Source organism: Rhinichthys klamathensis, unplaced genomic scaffold (assembly GCF_029890125.1).
Source record: "Rhinichthys klamathensis goyatoka isolate OS25496 unplaced genomic scaffold, OSU_Roscu_1.1 h1tg000206l_1, whole genome shotgun sequence".
Taxonomy (NCBI): Eukaryota; Metazoa; Chordata; class Actinopteri; order Cypriniformes; family Leuciscidae; genus Rhinichthys; species Rhinichthys klamathensis.
This window is the reverse complement of record NW_026606731.1, coordinates 1,600,507-1,625,096: the sequence shown is the minus strand read 5'-3', so window position 1 is coordinate 1,625,096 and position 24,590 is coordinate 1,600,507. Positions and strand designations below refer to the sequence as shown.

Here is a 24,590-nt window from a genome sequence, read left to right as displayed (position 1 = left end):
TGTTCACAGTAAAATTAGAGCTATCCATTTGTGCCCTTGGAGTGCCAGACGGTCACTCGGTTCCCTGAAAAACCCGATGCCATGATGTGAGGGGGTTGTGGGAGGTTGCCATGGCAGTTTGGAGTGTTTTTCAGGGGCAATTACATGACACAGTTTTCAACTAAAAACATTTGATGTGTTTTGGCCGTTCATTTACATGACAACGACGGTTTGGGGGCCTAAAAACGCGAGTTTTTGAAAACGATGTCTGTGTGTAAACTACAAAAACGCGCATTTGTGAAAATGGTGATGTCATGCGCAATACGTGTTTAGTCTATAGGCGCTTCGTTTTTCTTTACAAAGTGACCTCGCCAACTACTGGCCTGGCATGAATAATACAGTATTTTTTAATCGTTTTAAAATCTGTGTGAAAGATAAAAACAAAATGAAAGTTAAAAGAAATTAGAAAAAAAAAAACGTCAAGGAAAGAGAGGGACATACTTGTACTGGATGTGTTAAAATGAACGGTTGCTCACTGATGCCTCTACTGGCCAAATTCTTTATCAATTAGATTCCTCTGCTTGGCTGAGTTTCATTACTCTTACTAGCAGTCCTCACATCACAATGGACCACCCATTCCAGACTGACTCATTCCTCCCTCCTCACTACCAACAACTGCCTCCTAGAGACTTGTAATGACAGCCTGATATGAGACAAAACTCTCATAGAACCAAGATTTTTACAAGAAACAACCATTAGCTCACTTGCGGTGTATGTAAAGACCCAAAATCAATGATAAATGTCAAAAAGCAATCTGCAGAAAGTGCCCCAAACAACTACTGTTTCTATAAACAGCTAGCATGTTAATTTAGCCAAGTCAACTGGGAGCAAATTCTTACATTCCTTGTAAAATAAAAGAGTATTTAAATTATTTACAGTATTCCAACTGTAAAATTACAACATCAATGTTTCGTTATATCTTCATTTCCAAACGATAAAATATCAAGCTTTTTCATTTTGGCAGAAATGCTTCTTTTCATTGCCAAAAGCCGGTTTATATCTGCTTCTCAGTACAAGTATGGAAAAACTGAGCTTTTTGAAAACGCTTTCCCAAGGGGATACATTTGAAAAGTCATGTGATGCATATTGAACACAGCTTTTGTGCCTGTTATGTGCTATTCACTGTCACACTGTTGCTAAAGATATAATTTGTACACTCTTCGTATTACAGTCCTGCTGTAACGGTCACCAGCTGGAGTGCCCTTGAGAGCCACCAGAGGGCACTCCACATCAGACTATTGTCATTCCCTCACAAACTACATCTCTCATAACTCACTGCCCGGACTCTTCATCCATTATCACATTCACCTGTGTCTCATTATCTTGTTTAGCTCACCCCATACACCTGGTTTTCTCATTCATTATCTGCGAAGTTTTTTAGTGTTTATACTGCATTTCTGAGCATTCTCCCTGGTTTCATTGTCTCTTGGTTCTTGGATTTTTGCCTGTTCCGTGGATTACTCTTTTGCCCGTGTTCCCTGCCTTGTTGTGTTTGTTATTGTTTGGACTGATTACCCGGGGTTTATGACCTTTGCCTGTTTTCGACTACGATTGTGGATTACCCTTTCAATAAAAATGCATTTGGATCCTCAACCTTCGGAGTAGTTTGTAACACCTGCAAAGATGACCAAAAATTTACTCGCAATTGCTGTCCTGTGGCAAAACACGAGAGGAGTTGCGTTTTAGACCAAACATATAATGGTGGTTGAATGCGACCTGAGCGCATCGGTGAATGGTAAGATATTTGCTAAATAAAACAATCCTGGCAGAAGAATAGCATGAGAACTTTAATTTTCTCTGTTCAATCTCGAATTTAGCATTCTCCGACGTTTTAGTGCGGATGAGAAACTTTTGGAAAACGCTAGTGTGGACGGAGAGCGTTTTGAAACGAAAATGCCATTTTCAAAAGTATCCGGATTAATGTAGCAATGAAACTGAAGAAAAATAATGATTCCTCATGCTGGATATCTGTCATGGATGGGAAGAAAAAACTAAAGTTTGTTAACTGGACCTCAAAAAACCTCTGAGAAGCAGAAGGCTAATTATTTCTAAGACTCTAAGGGATACAACACTCGAAAACAGAGCTCTCACCCATCCTGTGAATAAGACGGAGGGGGGAAAGGTCATAGCAGTGGACAATGAGACTCCAGCATTATTCAAGTCAGAAACACACAAACGGTGGAGGGAGTTCAATGCATCGGCTATCAGATGCTGTTGAACTTGGAATTTATACTGCGGCCCTCCTTTATTTGTAGCACATATCTCCGTCAGCGGCTGCGTGAGGAGATAAACGAAGCAGCGGCGGGCTTGTACTCGGGACATTTTAATTAGGTGCTCTTTAATTCACGCTGACCCTCACTGAACTCTCATCGGCCAGCTTGCCCGCTGATAAGAGTCTGTCACTCACGTGGTCTCGGTTCACGGCGGACTTTCTTAACACAGCTCAGCTCTGGATCGCAGCAGAGAACAGGTAAAACACAAAGGCAGGAGACGAGTTCAAATTCCGTTGTCTAGCTAACCGAGAGCTGATTTGAGCGGCGGTGAAATAGCTGCAGTGAAGCAGGGACATCCATTATTCAATTAAGAGTTCTGAGCTTAATGTGTTTCTGTGCATAAAACAATTAGATGCACAATTGATTAACCAACTCTTTCTCCAGCCTGCTGCCTCTCACCACCCATATGCTACACCATTCAGGACTTCTATCTAGAGAGAAAGGCTTCAACCAATTGGAAATGAATGACAAAGGCAGCACCGAACCACCAGTGCCAACCTTCACGGTACACTGGCACTGCCAACTAAGACCCTCTGGATCGGCACTATAGCACCAGGCCATAACAACACAGCTGGCCTCATCGCCAACTCATCTTCTAAATCTGCTGTAATATGCATACAAGAACTCTGTTTCCAGTCCAAACCAAAAAATACCTCATATTACACTTTTTAATCAATTCAAGTCCGTTTCACGTTCATAAATAGAGTTTAGTGCTATAGATATTTTTCAGGTGATTTTACTGTCACAGTTTATTGAAGTGCCAATCTTACAAGTAACTATGCCTGTAGAGCTTTGACAGCCATATACAGGAAACAAGATAAGCTACATGACAAAAAAAAGGAAACCGATTCTAATTAACAGGTTTAGCCCCTTAATAGCAATAAAGAAAAATCTTAATGCTACCCCATTTAATGACATGCCAAAGACACCTAAATACTGTATGATGATCCCCTTGTGAGAAACCCCTTTATCAAAATATAAAAGAAGTACTTTTTTTAAAGGGGTCATCGGATGCCCATTTTCCACAAGTTGGTATGATTCTTTAGGGTGTTCATGTAAAGTTTGTAACATACTTTGGTTAAAATTCCTCAATGGTTGTGTAAAACACCCTTTTTACCTCCTCAAAAACAGAGCGACCCGTTTCGGTCCATGTCTTTTTAAATGATAATGAGCAACTGCTCACCCCACCCCTCTCTTCCATGGGGGGTGTCGAATGGCTGAGGGCAGAAATATGCTAATACGGGACGATCCGTCAGTGGTCGTGAGCGGAGCATGAGCATTATGACATCATAGTGCTCAGAAAATCCAAACGGCTTGATTATTGAGAGTGTTTAGGCTTTATAGTGGTTGTGTCCACACACTGCAAAGACACATTTATATGCAAACATCATATAAAAGTGAATTTTGCATCTGATGACCCCTTTAAGAAATGCATACAGATCTAGATCATACTGTGTGAAAAATACATGTACATGTGTGTACTGTGTATATATATATATATATATATATATAGTACATACATACACTGATGACTGTATGATCACACAGTATGATACATTTTCATATTAAAAATATGTTTCATATTTGCACAGAAGTTTAATCTCTGAGGAAGAAAGTAACCTTTTCCTTTTGTTGCTTTACTTTACTACACTTTCAAAAATCCACATTCTCTCTCTCGTTCAAAGGCGGCAGAAGAGGCAGCTAAGGTCTTGAATTCAAACATTTCTGGATACTGAATTCTTAAACAGCACCTGAATTTCACTAAAGTGCTGTACATGTATCAATTTGTCCTTTGAGCGGCTAGAGGTGAAGGTTCTGTTCAGGATCTGTGCTTATTGCATAGGGGTCTTTCTGCATTCAAAACGCATACACAATGTGTTAGAGAGCGCTGTCTGCACGGACAGCTGTAAGTGAATCTACCTTATCCTCACATAACCACGCTGATACGCACGGCTGACTAGGCCTATATATTTCCTCTGCAAAAGACACAAACAGCATATCCAATAATTTAATTTCTCCATCGATGTGTGATGTGTGAAAAACATGAATGGGTCGGCCCTCAGACCTGTACGGTTTTGTATTCCTCTGGTACCGCAAAACAGCTGGACATTCTCAAAGCAAGAAAGACAAATATTGGAACAACTTAGCACACATTGCTGTTCAAACAAGAGCAAATCGTGCTGAATACCAATGCGGCCCAACTGATGCGGTGCCAGTCACGATGAAAGCCGGAGTGCGGCCCAAGAGAAACTTCAGCAGAACCTCAAAGTATAAATTTGTGTCACATGCACACAATGCACACTGGCGTTAAAAAAGGCAACATAGACGAAAATGTAGACAGATTTTTTTCTGCACAATATTATAGTAATGTTTCATGTGTATAAATGTCACGGTTCTGTCACAACTATTCTGGTTATTCTTGGTTTAGTGACAGAGCCGTGACATTCCTGGTCCTGTGTTTATGTATGATCTTGTTTACTGTGAGTGCATGGCTGTCATGGGTTCTCTGTGTGCCATGTGCTCTTGTAGATATTCTAGCCCCTCCCACCTTGTTACTGGGTTATTTGTTCCACCTGCTTTCCCTCGTTACCCTCTTTGTTTGCCTTCCTATTTAGTCTCCCTGTGTTAGCTGTCCTGTGCTCGTTTGTTGTCAATGTTATGGGTGTTGAGTTGTGTGTAGGTCTGTGCCTGCCATATCATGTTCTTGGATTTAGTAATTAGTTCATGAGACCTGGATATCCTTTGTTTGTTTGTTTGATTTATGTTTTACTTAATCAAACACTACTTCACCTCAGCACTTGAGTCCTCGCTCCATTCTCCGCAACCCACCCGTGACAATAAACCTCAAAAAAGCAACATTTTCAGGTCAATTCAAATGTATTAGCGCAGCACTTTTTACAATATTTGTTTCCAATAAATTGCTTGTTTAATAATTACTATTATAAAATATTATTGCAATTTTACAACAGTTTTCTATTTTAGTATATTTTAAAATGTAGTTTATTCCTGTAATGGCAAAGAAAGAACAGCATTCATTTGAAACAGATATATTTTGTAACGTTATAAATGTCTTTACAATCACTTTTGATCAATTTAATGCATCCTGGCTGAATAAAAGTATTTTTCTTTTTTTATTATTACTGAACAGTAGATACTTACAAAACTATACGCAGATGGTTCGCAATTAAATAAAATAAATATATATTTTTAAATCCAGATTACTGTCTGACATTAAACATGGCAGAACAAAACAGCAATAAATATAAATTCAGTAAATGTTACCTTTTTTAATTATGATGCCTAAGACCCGTCATTTTAGCCCAATGGGCTCTATGCACGGCGGTATTTCCGGTGAAGGTCAAGGATGCTCGATAACTTCCGCCGATCATAGAGTCCAATGCAATACCGAGAATTTATATTGAATTGTATACTCCATGGTTATACTAAAGAAGCGTTAGTCACAAAAACTGACAAAACAGACACACCTCGTTGTGTTTATTCCTCTTTTTAAAATTATATTAAATAAACATAACTATATATAAAATTACATCTAAACGTATGAAAGTTTCGTTTCAAAGACGGGAGGACAGTAAATTTTGAAGACTCTGCCATAATCCCGTTTTCCTCGGTTTTCCTCCGCTTTAATCTCCCCAACCGGAAACTGACGAGCATCCTTGCGTCAAATGCGGAACTTATGCGTGCATATAGCCCATTGTAAGACAGCATTGTGTATTCTATCACAGAACAGTGAGTGGTGGACTCTCTGAATAGAGAGTCCTGGTGAGGGAAAAAATATATTTGGTACATATTTAGGATGCATTGTGCTGTTAGCTTAGAAACCAAGTTTATTTAAACTCTAAGTTTAGTTAAGTTTAGGTGCAATATTTTGGCGGTATGCGGCAAGGCAGCTCACTAGATTTTGGAACTTTTTTTCCCTCTCTTTTTCTCTCACCTTTAATGATCTAACAACAAAGCTCACCCCTTTGGGGCATAAAGGCCAATTTATACTTCTGCGTCGAGTGTACGCCGTAGTGTACGGCGTACGCTACGCACGTAGGCGACGCCGTCATGAGCATTTATACTTCTGCGTTTAGGTCTGCGTTGCTCTGCAGTACAGCGCCGAAACGCTAGTTGGCGGCGGAGGGTTTTAATGTTCCACTGTGTTTAGATTCCTCGCGGCAAGAAGAAGAAGATTCCTCGCGGCTGTTTTGAGTTTAGGTTACTACAAGCAATGTCGACTGAAAGAGAGCAGATCATGTTGGAGTTGGAGCTTATCGAGGTGGAAAAGGTAATTTTTTTTATTTTTTTTTTAACAGTTTCGCTGTACTTAGAATTTAAAAATGGCGGGCGGTGCAGAAGAACACGCCGGAAATACACAGGAGGAAACGCGATGCTCCCAAGCCGACCAATCACAGATCTTGCGGTCCGCGTCGTCGCGACGTGTAGTTACATTTTTGAGGAGGTGCGCATCAGGTTACGGCGAAGGGTACGGCGTATGGTACGCGTCTGTGCGTATGCTACGCCGTACCTACTGCGCGCACCCGACGCAGAAGTATAAATTGGCCTTAAGGAGCCAACAGCTGTGGAAAGGTGTGATGGCAGCAGTAAAAGAGCTGAATTTACAGCATTCAAGAAGAGTCAGTGAGGCCATGCTTAAAAATATTCTTGTTTGCCGTAACCCGACCGACCCTGTCAAATTAGGACCGACCCAATTATTTATTTTTTTCCCCTTTTAGTCCGACCGACTTGCCGGTTGTAAACTTGCATTAAGACCGACCGATTTTTTTTTTACTCTTCAAACAACTAATACAAATGCAATAAAATAATATACATTTATTATAGTAAGTATTGTGAATATAAATTGCGTAGGCTACGTTCTTTCTTTTAAATAAAAACCCGTGGCGTCATCCATTATGATTATGTTTACACCATTGGTTTACGCATGTCACACTATGGCCTGTGCGTTCGCTTCGTTTCATTCACTGTCAATGGTTCGCGCTCGGTGATGATGGCTGCGGCGCGGCTGCTTGTGAAATACGTCTGTATGAGCCTACATTTAGTCGCTCATTATTCGAAATTCTTAATGGTCAAATAGGGAATCGATGTTAACGGCCTTTTCTCGGAGCCCGTCCAGCTCGTCATGACATGCCCACCGCGAACGCGCGTCACACAGCAACTGCAGGCTCTGACAAACAAACACACATAAGTGTGGGAAGCCAAACACACCGAAAGGGGGACGAAACGGCGCGGTGTGTTACAGAGTTCGCGCTGTGCTGACTTGTAATCTGCGTGGCTCAATGGACCGAGACGCGCGAGCGCGACAGACTCGACAGCGCAGGAGAAGTGTTTGCTTGCGCCAGCCAATGGTCAGAGCGGCGCGAATTAATCTCACCAGCGCCGCGTTGACCAATAAAACAGCACATCCCATACCGAAATGTACTAAATTGCACAAAAGAAAATCGACCATTCCATAATATGTCAGGACTACTTAATCGGCCTATAGTTTCCTACAATGCGCCTAGCTATTTGACCACACTGATTTCCGTTAATAATAGCAGATGTTTATGGGTCAAATCTCTCACTCTCTCCCTGCAACTTTTTGTTACCCTCCTTTCCTGCCCCTAGACCAGAAAGGGGGCTTGTAACAGGGTCAAATGTAAACGAATGGTGCCAAACGCGCTGTTTTATTGGTCGGCGCGGCGCTGGTGAGATTAGTCATTTTAATTTATTTGTTTCCCTCTGAAAATCCACTTTCATTGAAATCTAGTGGCTCCTTTTTTTCTTTTGATTCTGCCTATTTTTTTTCCAAATGAATGCAGCTGGAATTAATGCAATAAATATGTTTTTTTTTTTACAAAGATTTCAAATTGTTTGTGGTCTATAACCTGTATCAGAATGAGGTTCGCAATGGTGCGCCCGAAGGCATGGGGGTTGAAGACCCAGTCAGTGACGTCACGATATGCAAATTTGTTTAAATTCATACCGACCTAATCACCATGACCAAAATTATCCTTTTTTTTTACATTGAATCTTGAAAAAAAAATATATAGACCTACCTACCGACCCTTTTTTTTTTTTTTTTTGCTGTTACTGCAAACCAAAATATTTTTAAGGATGGCCTGAACTCAGTCAATGTCGGGCCACATAGGGCATCGCAAACATACCCAGCGCTCACAGACACCACAACCCTTTACCAGAGTCCAGCAGTCGTTTACCCTGCTTAGGTCAGCCGAGTCCTCCCTCCCTTCCCTTGTTTCCTCTCCACTGTGCCAGCAGTTTACAAAGTAATCTGCTCCTGAGCAGACAAGCATCAGTGAGGCTTATCTGAAGCTTTCAGGTGTGCAGACTGGAAGTGAAGACGAAGGGAAACTGTGGCTGCGAGGGAGACAACGGTCATGAATACTGACGCACAAACATGTTTATTGCATCAGCGCAGGAGCCGCATGAAAACAGAGCCAAACAGAATCAGCCCAGTGTGGACAAGCTAGAGAGAAGAGGAGATCAGCACAAAGACACGACTACTCAAAAAAAAAAATGCATTAATGGCTAATAAAGATGTAAAAGGGTCAAAAACAGTTTGTGATCATAATAGGGCTGAGTGATATAGAAACAATATTTAATGTTTTACAACAATATTTCTTTGACAGTATTCAAAAGTTTGTGGTAAGTAAATTGAAACTTTTATTCAGCAAAGATGCATGAAATTGATGGCAGTAAAGTCTTTTATAATGTTACAAAAGATTTAAATTTCAAATAAATGCTGGTCTTTTGAAAAATCTATTCATTAAAGAATCCTAATATGTATCTTGAACAAAAAAACATCATATTGGAAAGATTGCTGAAGGATCATGTAACAGTGAAGACTGGAGTAATGATGCTGTTGATTCAGAACAGCATTGCCAGCTTTGCTATCACAGAAAATAATAACATTTTACAATAACTTAAAATAGAAAGCACTTATTTTAAATTATAATAATATTTCACAATATTACTATTTTACAGTATTCTGATCATAGAAATGCCATAGTGAACATAAGAGACTTCTTCTTTCTTTTTTCTTTTTCTTTTAATATCTTGATATTTAATCGCTCTACGGTATTTTATTAAATCAAAATCATTAGTAATCAAGACAGCTTTCACTAAATGAACCCAAAGAGGAATTATATTTAACATTAATAGTGATTATTTTCATTTACAGACACCAACTGAAAAAAGCACATTACATCACAGTCATCATGATACTCAGAATATTGCTTCATTTTAAATCAACAGCAAACTCATTGTGAATGTACTGTGAATATTCACGTGAATATATCACCCAGCCCTAGATCGACTCACTCACTAAAAAAACATTCATTTCAGAGTTAGTCAAAAACACATATTACCACATTCCATACAGGATGTATTGTAAATGCTGATCAGTCCTGTTTTGGCCGGAAAATTTAGACAGATACTTGCAGCTTTATAAAAATAAAAATAAATCAGAGACCTTCCCCTCAAAATCCCTTCACAACCAGTCACAGCTAGGAGATACATTTGAGACGCCGATATTACCGGGTGTAAACAGGCCCGTAAAACCCATATGCTTCAACAGCTGAGAACAATTGTTTTGTAGTTGTAACTATGAATATAATATATAGTTTATTACGTGACAAAAAATTAACAAATTGAAGTAACCATTTAAGCAGACAAAGAAACAGTTAGTTGCATTGGAAGCCGCAAGCCAGCAATTATTTTCCAGTCTTGCAGGGGTTGACCAGCTTTCTCAAGTGAGAAGCCAATTATGTTTTGCCTTGGCACTACTTTATGAGGTGCTGCCATTACTAGCTAACGATGCATTTTCGAAAGTTATATCCAATAATGACATTTACACAAAAAGCAGACCGCAATAGCTACAGTATAGCAGTCCATTCCAGGCAGTAGTAAAACTATGCATCACATTGGAGATCTAAGTATGTCAGCAAATCATTAAGGGCCCTTTCACACCTACCTTGTTTGGTCCGGACTTTCGGACTTTTCAGTTTGGTCCGAATCAAAATTACAGGTGTAAAACCCTATACCGGACCACGGTCCGGACCAAACAAAAGAAATTTGGTCAGACGAAAAGAGGTAGTCTCGGTCCGGATCAAACTGAACAAAGGTTTGGTTCGTTTCTAGTGTGAAAGAATTTCTGTATGGTTCGGACTTTCAGACCTTTTACAGGAAGTTCCGGTGGTTCCCGCATAGCCGGAAAAGTTCACCTGGGTCTCTCCCCAAATGGAGGTGCCAGAGCTCGCAGGATTGCTTGCAGTCTTCTCCTCCTTTCCTGCCGGCGACGATAAAATGTTCGCACGACGAGGATGTTCATTTGGCGAATTTGAACTAGCCTTGTGTATAGTTGGTGCTGCAGGTAATTATGCCATAAAAATAACAATATAGTTGCAACGATATGCATCTGTTCATTCATGTTGTCAAAGTTACCCACCGAATTGACAACACGCTGACGTCAGACGCACGTCCATTTACAAACCAATCAATGTCAAGATGCAGCCCACATAGATGATGATGACAGGACGCAAGCAATGTTCCCTCTAAGCTGCGCACGTGCGCGGCCGCGCACTTCTGAAGCGGCGGCCGCGCAGAAAAGAATAAAATGCCACGCAGAGGACTGACGCAAAATGTGTGGGGAAATCCATTTGATTGTAGTTTAAGTGAGAAATAATTTCAGTGCTCTGGTCAACCGCTATTGAGTGAAAAACTGGTGAATGCAGTTTACAGGTTTCATAGAAAGAGAATGATGTGAGCGCGTGTGATTGGCAGTGAGTCGTGTGTGCGGACCAAATAGCTCAATATGAGAGGCAACGAGAAACGCAAAGACATGTGAAATAAAATCACATCATAATGTTGGTATAACCAATAGTGGTTTGATTAAAGTGGTGGAAATAACGGTTGATGGACACAGAACGGTAACAATTACACACCCACCCGCGTGCAAATTCAAAATACATCATTAAATAGATGTTTTTGTGTGGGGGGGAGTTTCAGGGATGGTTAGATTATAAAAGAGTTCACATTCACTTTTCTTGAAAATATTTAGCTATAAGATCTATTTAAATGCTTCAGTTTGTTTTCATATTATAATAATATGATATGTAAACAAATTGAAGCATTTAAACTGATATATTATATCACTTCAAATACTTAAATTCGTTTTTTAATATTATATTATATTAGGCCTATATTTTATTATATTATAAGCCTAAATAAAGTATCTCACAAGGGTATTGTTTAGGGCTCCTTGCCATTAAAAAGTTTGAAACCCCCTGCTAAAGAAAATATTGGAAATTCATAAGCAATAAACAATCATTTAACTTTGATGGTTTAATGCTTCCTGTACACAATGAATTGACTGTACAAAAACACTTTATGGTTTTCCCAAACCATCTCAGTGTAACAGCTTAATTTTCTTTCATACTATACAGTATTCTATTATTGTAAAGAATTGAATTGTCCTGCAGAAGATGTTGTAAATTATTTTTCATAGGATTTCTTGGTAAAGACTGTACAGTTAACAGCACTGTAAAAAAATATCAGGTAACCTAAAATGTGCTTTCAGTGACTTCTTAATTAACTGCTTGTTTTTCGAAAATATGATTTAATACGAATAAGTTACATCAAGGGTCAAATAAAATAGAAATGGCACATTCAAGTTAAAAGTTACAACTGAATGTCGAAACCATTGTGTTTCTACGTATGCTGTACAGGTCAGGTATAAAGAATATTTTTGCTCAGGTGGCAAAAAATGTCCGCCCAATTGGAAAAAGTTTTGCTCAGCAAGAAAAAAAAATAGAGGGAACATTGGACGCAAGTATGTTACGTAAAGTTATTTAGTGCGCTCGCATAATTGCAGTGTGAAACCAAAGCAAAACTTTCTGAAAGTATAAAATGTATCAAAACGTGAACTTTGGTTCGGACCTTGGTGCGGACTTTCAGGTGTGAAAACGCCCTAAGTTTCAATAAGTATTGCCAATTTTAAGCACCATGAGTGACGTGATGGTGATGTGGGCATGTCCAGCACTGTATCAAAGATAAGAAAAGTATAACTTTATGCAAATGAGCAGTTATGCGATGACTACAGATTGGAGTAAAACATGAAAATGCATGTTGTCCAATGTTACCTGTAACATTCTTAAAGGGATAGTTCAGCCCAAAATTATAAATCTGTCATTATTTACTCACCCTCGTGTCCAAACGTAACGTACCTGTAGGACTTTTTGTCTTCTGTGGAACATAAAAGATAGTAATACTTTACAAGGTCTCATTTGTTAATGTTAGTTAATGCTTTAGCTAAATACCCATATATTTTATAGCATTTTATCATTTTTGTTAATGTTAGGTAATTTTCATTGTTAGTTCATGTTAACCCTCTGGGGTCAGCCGTCGCGCCGGCGCGACGAGCTCGATTTTTTTCTTATCAGTGCAAAAGAGAATCAAATTACTCTGTTGATTTTGATCTTACATATAAGTGTTGTACATGCAGTGTTTCCCCTACCATTGTTTTGGGGAGCCTCTCCAGGCTCTAGATCCACTCCGAAAGTCACTTCGTGATCATTTAACCGCTTCATTTGAGAAAATCTATCATTATGACAAACACACAAACTCAAAAGGTCTTCACGGCAACCCGTCAAAATAAAAGTTCGGTTTAACTTGACAGAAATATATTACCGTTGTACAGTAGAATTTAGATATGTCCCAATGTAATAATACTAACACTAATCCAAATAAATTATCATCAAAACTGAAAAAAGTTGAAAAAAAACTTTTTTCAACCCCCCCCCCTGAAAAAAAATCCTAGGGGAAACACTGACATCATTAGATCCTGTTAAGTGTCTATTTTTTTGTGGGTACTCACAATAAAAACAAAGTGTTGTGCTTTTCGTCAAATATAGAAAAATAAACATGATGCGCGTTTTCCCTTCTCTCTGTCAGTGAGGTCCATTCTGAAACGCGTCCGAAAAATTAACTGTAACTCAGTCAATACTTGTCACAGAGATACGAGAGATTTCTCTTTATGAAGCTGAAATTCTCTTCTTTTAAATGAAGTAATTTATTTTAAAAAAAAATATTTCCAGTTTATGTAATCCGTTTGAAACCAAGGAGAGGTACAGTTTTTTCGTTCTCCCTTCATTATCTTTAATTAGCTGAGGCCGCCATGCCCCCAGAGCTTTTCACATGGTAAATAGGCGATCTATGCATCGCACGCGTGGCACGCCCCCCGATCAATGCCATAACAACACGAAGTTTCTTCATCAGATTCACTGATAGTTCATCGCGTTTTGAGGATGGCAGCACGCTACCCCTTCAGATGATTCTGGACAACGGGGAAGAATTCACCTCGGACGACGAACGGCTGCCTTTTGAAGAACAAATTGACCCCGCCGAGGATACTAGCTCGGAGTAAGTTGTTTAGTGTTATATAATTCCTTTTCTGATCATATAGAGCTCAAATGAATTTTCAGACTATATTTTGCCTAGTTTTGGCTAGCTTTTGACATAGGAAAGATTACCTCACAATATCCCTAACATTCGTGTAGGCCTATACGCTCGTGTAAACTTTTTAAATGTGATATTAGCCTACTACATATAGGTTATATAATGTGATTGAGAGAAATATGTTTCACCCTCCGGTAAAATATGTGATACTGTCTAAATACAATATATTTTTTTATATATAAATGTTCAGTTTTGGTTAGTCTATGACACTACTTATCATGCGTAAATACTGCCTTATGCACAGATGTTTGTGAATAGATGTGTAAATGTTTGAAATGTAGTGATGTGTCGTTCGCGAACGATCCGTTCATTGAGTGTATCAGTAAATGCGTGCGTCTATATGGGCCATAAACAGATACTCGCGGTGACGCGGTCTATACGGCCCATCAATAGATGTTTCTCCATCCATCAACAGATATATACATACATTGTGCATCCATACCCATTAATTGTCCATCAGTTTACTTTGGATAATGTGCTAACAGTTTTTTTGTTTTGTTTTTTTAGGAATATGGCTGCATTCATGCTCTCCTTCTGTCCTCAGCTAAGGGCACTGAGAGTTCAGTTCTCAGTGCGATCGAGAATCATACTGAGTAAGTGCATAGATGTAATATTTTACATATGTAATGTAGCCTAATTGTGGTTACATCGTCATAATGTAAAAGTTCCTATTCTTGTGTGAAATTACAAAAAAAAATTTTTTATCCATGGCAATTAGTGATTGATAATGATAATAATACAGTTTCTTTGATTGTGTTATCACCATGCTCACACTTTTTCTTTCTTCTTATTTATAACAGATGTGACAATGAACATGTCCAAGCAGTTCCGAAGAGAGCCAAGGCAAACAAGCAGACGAGCAACAGGCAGTCACTCTGTCATGGAAAACAGAGGCCGATGTTGACATGGTTCCACAGACACTGCGATTCCTTCCTGCACGGGAAACTGGACCGCAACTGAGCTCTGTAGACTTTCACCCATGGGTCTATTCAAACTATTTTTTTCAGAAAGTGCTGTGTCAACTCTGTGCCACAACACCAATGCCCAGGCTGCCAAGGCAACTGCAAAAGGCTGCAAATATAAATGGACAGATGTCAGCATCAGTGAGATGTACCGCTACCTAACTAACCATCAGCCTTCAGAAATCATTCTGATATGATTTTTTTTAAATCAATGTTGGAAACAGTTGTGCTGCTTAATTTTTTTTAACCTGTGATAGTTTTTTTTTACCTTTTTGAACCAAGTTTGGTCTTTTTATGTTTGTTTTTTTGAAAGGATGTGTTAAGTGATGATTTTAAGTCTTTTTTCACCAAAACGTACTAACCACGCATAATATTTTTTTACATAAAATGCAAACATGTACATCCATTTTGCTCACATATTATTGTAGCAGAGTTTGTGCTGAATACAGCAAATTTATATGTTGGCAAATGGTATGTTTTAAGTAGCTGAAATAAGCACAAATGTCAGGGCATGTCAAAACATCTCAAGGACCCCAAAAACACCTCAGACCCCAGAGGGTTAACTAATGTAGTTAGCTAATGTTGACAAATGAAGCCTTATTGTAAAGTGTTACCAAGAAGGTATTATAAGCAATGAGTCAATGTTAACCAAAACTGTTTGGTTACCAACTGTCACAGTTATGTTCAGTTTGTTTAGTTTTCATGGACTTTTAGTTTGTATTCTCTAGTCACATGTGTTACTTTTTTTTTATTTTCCCGCCACTCATTTGTTACTATGGACACTAACTCTATCATCACAGCTGTTCGGATTTTATTTAGTCACCATGTGTATTTAAGTTCATCTGGTTCACTCAGTGTTTGTCCGGTCACCGTTGCATTTAGTGTGTGTTGCCCTGCCTGTCTGGCTGCTATTTGTGTTATTCTCATTAAACTTCGTATTGGAACTTTATTCTTCATCTTTTTTGTGTTCCACAGAAGACAGAAAGCCATACAGCTTTAGAACAACCTGAGGGTGAGTAATTGATGACAGAATTTAAATTATTGGTGGAGCTATCCCTTTAAAAAAAAACTTTAAGTGAGCCCAAGATGGCGCAAGGTAATCTAAATGTAAATTAAATTAAATATTCAATATCAACCCATACAGAATAATAAAAAATAAAATAAGAAATCAAACAATAACCAATATGGTACCAATATACTCTACTGTATACAGTCCAAACACTTTTTTTACCAGAAAGAAAGATCAGTTGTGCGACCAAAAACACAGCCACTCAGATACAATCACTGTAAGTGTGAACATGGCACATACAAGCTCTCTGAAGTTCTCTCTCTTTACTGAGCACAGCGGGACGTACGCGAGGCCACGGAATGATCCCGGCCCTTCTCTCATATTCCCTCTGTGAGCTTCCTTTTTCCAGTAAATCGCTGACTTGTCCAATAACCCCCTTTTGTACAACACCAACAATCTCCTAAACCGCATTTTCAAGCCGCTGAAATGAATTTAAAAAGAAAATTTGTAAAGAGAAGTTTTGATTTATCTTGTAAGGGTTCTGCATTTTAATGGTGAATTAAGTATGTATTAGGTACACATATGAAAACATAATTGAAAATAAGAGACACAAATAAACGATCTGACAGCTATATGCATGTCAAAAAAACTAGCTGCCATGGTTACTGGAGAACTTTGTGACTCAAGGCAGCTTTGTTCTCCTCTCTCTTTTTCTTTCACCTCAAGCAATAAATCTGTGCTACATTTATAATCACAATAATTCTGGCCAGCTCATATGGCTCTGTGTGCACAACATGGCAGGTTTCCAAACAAAAAGCTAAGTGCTGAAGCAGACAAGCGTTGTTTGCAGTCCATCATTGTTTCCGAGCCTAGAAAAATGTAATGTCTGTAGTACAATTAAGCACATTAAACACTCCTTCACCTCTCCGGCACATTCATAAATATTCAACGGACAGTAATAGCCATCCACGGTGCATTCAAGACAAACACGAACAGGGCATCCACACTACAGCAAGTCTGATTGGAGGGAGAGGAGATGAATCTCATTACTATACATCTCATACCTTTGATCTCCGGAGGCGTGAAGCTCTAATCCATCTTGAGGCGCAGGAAGTTGATGGTCTAGTAGTGGGCACTCAGATCCAGAGCAGCACTCCACATCACAGAGTCCAGTCCACTTGCCACCTTAACCCACCAAACTCTGGGGGACGAACCTGTTGGAAGAGACAGGGAATCAGGTATATATGCCAATGCATATAAAGTATCTCCACCTCTTGGTGTGCATCACAAGGGAAAGTTCAACAAAAAAGGAAAATGTCAATATGAATCTTACAAAGCTCTCGTCATATAACAGCAAATAAGCAGGGACTGTTAAGCCCAAAGTATACTTCTGCCATTTGCATTCTGCGACGATCCGTGCACTGTCATTGTGACTACATTTTCGTCATCAGGATGGTCAGTGGATGTCCGCAAACACTGTTTGAGTCAATTTTGCGAATTGGTCCGTGTGAATTGTGTGCGTACAACAGCGCATGTGTGAGTAACTTGAGTGCTTGAAAACAAAGTCCACTACATAGTGCACAGGCGCCGAACGCATCTTTCTGCGCTCACGACCAAAGGAGTATACTTTGAAAGGCTTGAGCGCTCAACTGCGAAAATTAATTATACCTGGTCTTTTAGGCTCCAAAAAGGACAACAAAAAGCACCATAAATATACCATACAACCCATATAAAAAAAATATATATAATACATGAGTTATATAAATATATATTATTTGTAAATAAAAAATAATAATAATAATTTATAAAAATTCTGATATATTGTATAATAAATAAATGATCATAAAGTATCATAAAAATAGTGCAACTCTCCAAGGTTTTTTGTTGTTGTTGTTCTATTTGGAATTTGAAAAGAAAGATTCCACAATTTATCCTTTTTTGTTGCAAAGAAAAAAATACAGCATACTGGTTTGGAACAACATGAGTAAATGCTGACACGACTATCTCTTGAAATACTTGGCACAACCAAATTGGATTCCCGCCCTGAAAAGGATCTGGCATGTTTTGCAATCAAGCAATGCAAATACTTCACACGTCTGTTAAATCTTCACTTACATGGAGTTATTACATAACCACAAATACATGTATTTTGTTTCTTGAAATGACCTTCCACAATCAATGTTGGAGAAAAAGCACTTTAAATTTAGCATCCGGAGAGACTCTGGCATATAAGCAAGGCTGAGTAATAGTACAATTTATTATTTCATTTCCTTACTATTTATATGTAGCTTTTGCTTTAAAATTGTCCTTGCTTAATCTTTTTCCCTCTCCACTGCCTCAGCATGAAATTTCCTAGCTCTGATGTTTTTGTGCATATTTTATCTGTCTGCCATTCAACTTTGTGTCGTGAGGGGCAACATGCGACCTTAAATCTCACTGCCTTAAAAGAAGTACACGTCAAAGTCTCATCTTATTTGTGAATCATGTGTGGATCTAAATGGATTTGTTACTTGTCCTCAACAGAGAAATCTGATGCTCCTTAGCATTCTAAACATGCCTCTGCACAATATTGCCAGATCATTTTAAGCTAAATGAGAAAGTAAATGTAATTTACAAGATGAACATTAATGTAACCTCACTGCATGCTAATGTTGCCCTTTCTCAGATGAGGATTAAAACTCTTTCTTATGTTGACCCAATCATTTAACACTAGCATCACAACCACCTGAGGATTCCCGACAGCTCCCACCTGTGAGATGTTATAAGTAAGACTTACTAAAGAGCCAAGCTTACGCAAGTGCCCTCTTACATTTAACATTCCCATTTAATCAGAGTATCTAAGTTTATACAGTAGTATACAGTAACAGCTCTTAAAACCCACATGCTAACTGTGGACAGCTAATGGCCTGTATAGTATCAAAACAGTCATGTAATCCAGTCTAACTCACTGCTCTAAAAAATGCAGAACCAGTGACTAGCCAATTATGTCAAACTTTTTTTGTATATTCAATGTTTATTTTATTTTATCAGATAGCTGCCATAACTGTTCAAGTTCAGAATTTATTTGTGTACTGGCTCTCTTTCGTTTTCTGGAATATCTGCATTGGTTTTTATGGCAATGACATTGCGTTGGAAGTCATACACCAAAAACTACAACAACAACAATAGCAACAGCAACAAGGAGGAGTTTGCAATAAATATTTGACTAATATACAACATGACAATATGTAGGCTTTATTCCATGCTGTCATCTCCACTGGTCTCAAAACATGTCTCCATTTATAGGCTATTGTAAATTTCTGTTCGTTTTGCACTTGCAACAACACAACCTTGTTTCTGCAGCGACTTTTAGCATGTTTCCTATTACAACGTTTGACATATTTACGTCTTACGTGAGAAAGTCAAATAAATTGTTTTGTAGAAATGTGATTTGAATAGGATTTCAACCCACATATGAATGTAGCTCAAATCGCGTTTCATGTGATTTTTTTTTTGCCATTTATACTTGGCTTCTTGATATATTAATATAAATTAATATTTAAATATTATATTTTATATAACTTTAATAAGAAAATGTATATATAATATAAGATAAACATGCAGACAGATATTACTACTACTATTTCTATTATTACCAGGCTTGTTAACCAGTATGGCACACAATATTAACACAAAGAGTGTGAGTTATGCTAACTTTTGAAGTAAAAACAAGTTTGACAAATGTTAGGCTTCAACAATCCATCAAAAACTAGCTTGTCTTACCAGATTATTTAACCATGCTTTGATATACCATGCTTTATGTTACTAATTACCATATTTATGTACTATGATATTTGGTATATGGCCCTTCAAGATAATGCTATGGCACTTTTTTTGTTAGCATTACTCCACACTGAACCACAAAATCTTATTCAAATTTTAAAAAGCTCTAATTTTATTTACAAACCACCATATCCTGAGGTACTCTCTTTAATCTTTGACATTTTGTCAGGTCTCCAAGGAGAATCCTAATTGTCCTCCCAAAAAACAATTTTCAAAGTTCTTTCCCTGCCAAAAAAAGTATTAATTTGTCTATGCGTAACTGCAAAAAGATCAGAGGTGCAGATCCATTTAGAAGTTTCGGGGAGACCACGCACACAATCTGATAGATCAAATGAAAATTCTCTCACATGAAAACAGTTTAAGGAGATTGAAGGCATAAAGCATGTCCTTTATCCACAGGCAGGAGTGAGACAGTGACACCGTTTGACTGCTCCCGCAGTGCCACCTTCCCACTCAGCAATGTAGACAAGTGCACTGGGGACTGACTCTCTATCTCTCTCTCTTTGTCACCATTTCACTTCCTCTATACCTCGAACCACCAGCGGAAACACATCAGAGTCAATGAAGTATCCCGATTGTCCCTGCACTCACAAAAGATAAAAAGTTATGCCAATGGCTGAGGGGCTGGAGAGGAGACAGCAGTGTGGGATGACGGGGAAAGCAGACCATATAATACAACACTATAGAAGTAATGAAGCTGTGATATTCAAGGAGGAGGAAAATTCATGTCCACGCCGCCGTGGGGAGAATCTTCTGGCTGCGTGGGACCATCAAGAATTTATTCAGTGGCTCCACAGTGAATAAGTTGGGATGTTTATTTTGCTGGTCCATTTAGTCAGATTAGTAGAAGGAGAGACTTCATTCCATAAATCAAATGGCTTCCGTTCGATTGGCTTTTTTGATGCCAAGCAGTTCTGTTAAATGAAGGAAAGCTATATATGCTTTGACAGGCATAAACAGGGCTTTGAAAGGAAAGTGTCTGAGGTTTGGAGATGAAATCAGCTCAAATTCTCCGTGGCAGGTTCTGGAGATGTGCGGTCTGATTGAAGGGCTTCAGAAACACTCCTGAAATTTCTTGGGGGCGGGACCGGGGAGCCATATCATCTACTGAAGAACATGTCATTCACTGTCTGACTAGTAAACATTTTGTTTCCCCCAATCAAACATTTTTAATTTACAGATATGTTCATTAGGCTTCAGAAGCAAACTCTTATGAAGGCAATTAGGTTAATAGCTGTAATGGGGAAAAATCCTGGCTGTTGTCGTGTTGAATAATACATTGGTATTCATGCTGTTGTTCCACTTGAAGGGATTTAGAGCAGATTAATTTTAATCTAACGGATCACATTTGCCTGTTCCTTATTAAACATGTAGAATGCATCAGCATTGTCTCAATGAAATCAGCTATTTCTGATTAGACAAAATTCAATGCAGCTTTATTTGACATATACGTTCTGCTGGGGTAATTTAGGGAACGTACTGTAATACTACTCAAGTGACTGTAAAACACGTTTTAACAGCGGTTCACTACTGGTTCTGCTTTGGGAAAGTCTTACATTGAACATCAAGAGGCAACTAAACACTACTAAAATTGTGTATCATACAAAAGAAACCAAACAAATTATTATGTTAATTTTAACATTGACTGCATAAGATTATTATTAATTAGAATATTAAATTGATCAAAAGTGACAGTAAAGACACTTAAATTGTGACCATTTCTATTTCAAATAAATGCTGTTCTTTTGATCCATCACAGAATTCTATTCATAAGGTTTTCATTAAATATTAAGCAGCACAACTGTTTTCAATATTGAAAATTATAAGAAATGTTTCTTGAGCTCCAAATCAGCATATTATAATGATTTCTGAAGGATCATGTGACACTGAGGACTGGAGTAGAAATAGAAATAAGTCACATTTTAAGAAATATTAAAGTAGAAAACAGTTATTTTAAATAATAATAATAATAATATCAAATAAATGCAGCCTTGATAAGCATAATATACTTTTTTACACAAACACACACACACACACACACACACACGGTTGTGTATGAATATGAATGATAACTCAGTTTCTAGATTTTACTTCTTTATCACTTTCGAAAGTCTTCTGAAAACCACCAAGAAACACTTCAAAAGTTACTAAATATCACAATAAAAAATAACAAATAAGAAAAAGAGCCTTTGCAGACAGAGTAGTAACATAAAAATGCAAACATTATAATGCTGTCTTTGTTTAATGTGCCTAGCAGTAATACTAATGAATGCAGTCAAAAATAATTGCTACATCTGTAATCCCAGGACACTCCACCTTCTAATGAGTTTCCCAGCAGACACAGGTGTTCATTCGCACATTTATAGCGGGACTGAATGTGAAGAGGGCCAGACAGACACCTCTGCTCTGCTGCTTCATTTAGGTTTTTGCCTCACGGCTGGCATGTTTTGATTTTGCCTCATTCACAGTTGTCAGACACATTATAGATATCTCACTTTAACCAGGCAATTAAGGATTTTCTTCAAACACATACACACACTTCCACAGACATGGAAGGATAAAATAAAATTACTTTGCAACATGTTCTACAGTTGTAAAATTGATTAAAAATGACCGAAGAGGTGCATACATTTTTGGTCAAGATCTTGTATTGACAGTGCAAGTGTAAAGTCTACTTCAGCACATCCCAAAGACTTTCAATCAATTTAAGGTCTGGACTCAGAGGTGCATTAATTAGTGTGTGAAAATGATTCACAATTTGAGCCCGATAAACCTTGACATTGTCATCCTGCAATATGGCCATGATGTGTCTTCCTACATGGTTGCTTAAGAAATAAAAAAGCTACACACTCCATCCATTGTTGCCAAACATATAACATGCTAGAAACATCATAATCACTGCAATCCAATGCATTTGCCTATTTAAAGAGTGACTTTTTTTTTTTTTTTGCCACACCTGCCAACAGCCAGTGACTTCAGAAAATGTATCGGCCATAAATATTTTTTTACCGTTTTTTGCAAAAACAGGCAGTAATTACAACAAAATTTTAGACACCAGTGAAAATTCACAATTCTCTATTCCAATTCCGATACCACAGCTAAAACTACTAACCTAATATCAATTTAAAACATTATTAAAGACAAGTAAATAGTCAGTAATAAAATAAGAACACAATCAAATTACAAGAAAAAGCACAAATAAATACAATAAGATACAAATGAAATAATCCAGTGCTGGCCCGTCAACTGTCCCAAACGTCGTTTACGTTTGTTTATGTTTATGAATTGTTGGAACTCATAAAAATGTTACCGGCCACCTGTCGAGTGCCACCGTTTCATATACTCCCCAACGCCGATTTTAACTCGCATTTTTACCAGCATTTAGCACTTGGCAAAGAGTTAATTTTAGGCCCTGTATATATGTGTACACAGACATACAGATATATATATACACCTAATCTCATTCCTCCCATCCCCCCCCCCCCAAAATTCAGCTCTCCTTGCACACTCCACAGAAAAGTCCAAAATGAAACATACAAAAAAACTACTGAATAGAGCATCACTCTTAGAGAAGATAAAACTGAATTGGTAAAAGCATTTTGCTTCCAACTTCAATTCTACAGTATTTAGGCCTATCCTACACATGATTACCTCACACGCACACGCTCCACATATGATGTTTCCTAACAAAGTTCGGGAGGAGCATGTTCAGATAATTAAACACATGTGGAGCACATTCAGGTAATCAAGCCTAATTAGACACGAGTGGAGCACACTCCCAATCAATGAGGTAAGAGGTATATATTCAGCAAACTTAACTCAGTTCTTTGACAGTCTAACAGCATCCCTCCACCACCCCATCTCCTCACTTCTTCTCCTAAATACTCTTACAACAAGGGGGAGCACTCTGGGTTCGGGCAAAAATTTCCGAGCTCGGAGCCCTCCCCCTGGACAGCACGCCAAATACGCATAATCTTTACTCTGTTTAATTGATGTAAATGTGAACTCGTGAAATGCACAATATATGAAATCCAAGTCACATTCAAAGCCTGGACTGATTGTCAGTCACTGTTGTGTGGCGGTGTCATCAATCTTCATTGTTAAATCACAGAATGACACAATATAAGCCAGTGGAATGAATCCTGAGCCCCAGTGAGACCACCAGCCAATCTGCTGCGCACTGCCAGATTGACGGCGGGTGCAGGCAGGAGCCCTCCAGTTAGGAAGGAATACAGTTCACTATCAGGCTGAGCCATGACCCCAATTGAAGAGGCATATGCAATGTGCTGTGGGAGGAGACCATACGGTGGAAAAAGCCAAAGCCAGCTGCAGGGGACCGATAAAGCCATTGGAATTCACGGGCAGTCTTAAAGCCTGTCGTCCTCCCCAGGTGGATGTGACTGAATGTGTTACCTGACACATAGAGAAACGAATGCAACAAGACACAAACACAGTCATCAACTCAAACATCCCACAAGGATCAGAAACAGTGATGTCATGCTGGTAATGCACGGACACAGCGCCGGGACCGTCTGATGAACTACTGGATTGAATGGAACAGAGAAGAGAGTAACAGAGACAGGCAGAGATGGAGAGGCTGCCCAGTTAGCACAGATCAATTTCGAAAAGCAATAGCTCAGCACTTCGTGGCGTACACACCTAATTTTGCTGCATGCAGGGAGTATTTGGAACACCACTTCACCTGACATGTGCAACTTGTCATGCCATATTGAATTGTGAAGTAAAATGTCTCAGTCAGTGGAAAACAATAGAATTATATTCCTATTGTCTATAGACCCATTTGGATGGGACTACTGCTATCTTATAGGTAAGACTGCATTGAATTCACAAAAAAAGTATTCTAAAAAAGAATTATGGGAGAACTTATGTTCAGCTAACTCAGGGGACTGCTCTGTTAAATCTCATCCTGTAGGAATGTCTGTGATTACGATA

At 38.5% G+C, this 24,590-nt stretch overlaps 1 protein-coding gene across 1 annotated transcript in view; it reads right to left on the bottom strand.

Moving 5' to 3' along the window:
- The window catches only part of grik4 (glutamate receptor, ionotropic, kainate 4), a 424,662-nt gene that overhangs the window by 283,316 nt on the left and 116,756 nt on the right, over positions 1 to 24,590 (bottom strand). Inside the window, exon 2 of the mRNA XM_056263373.1 lies at positions 16,880 to 17,029. The gene's annotated coding sequence lies outside the window, so the exon portion shown is untranslated. The remainder of the gene's footprint in view (positions 1 to 16,879; positions 17,030 to 24,590) is intronic.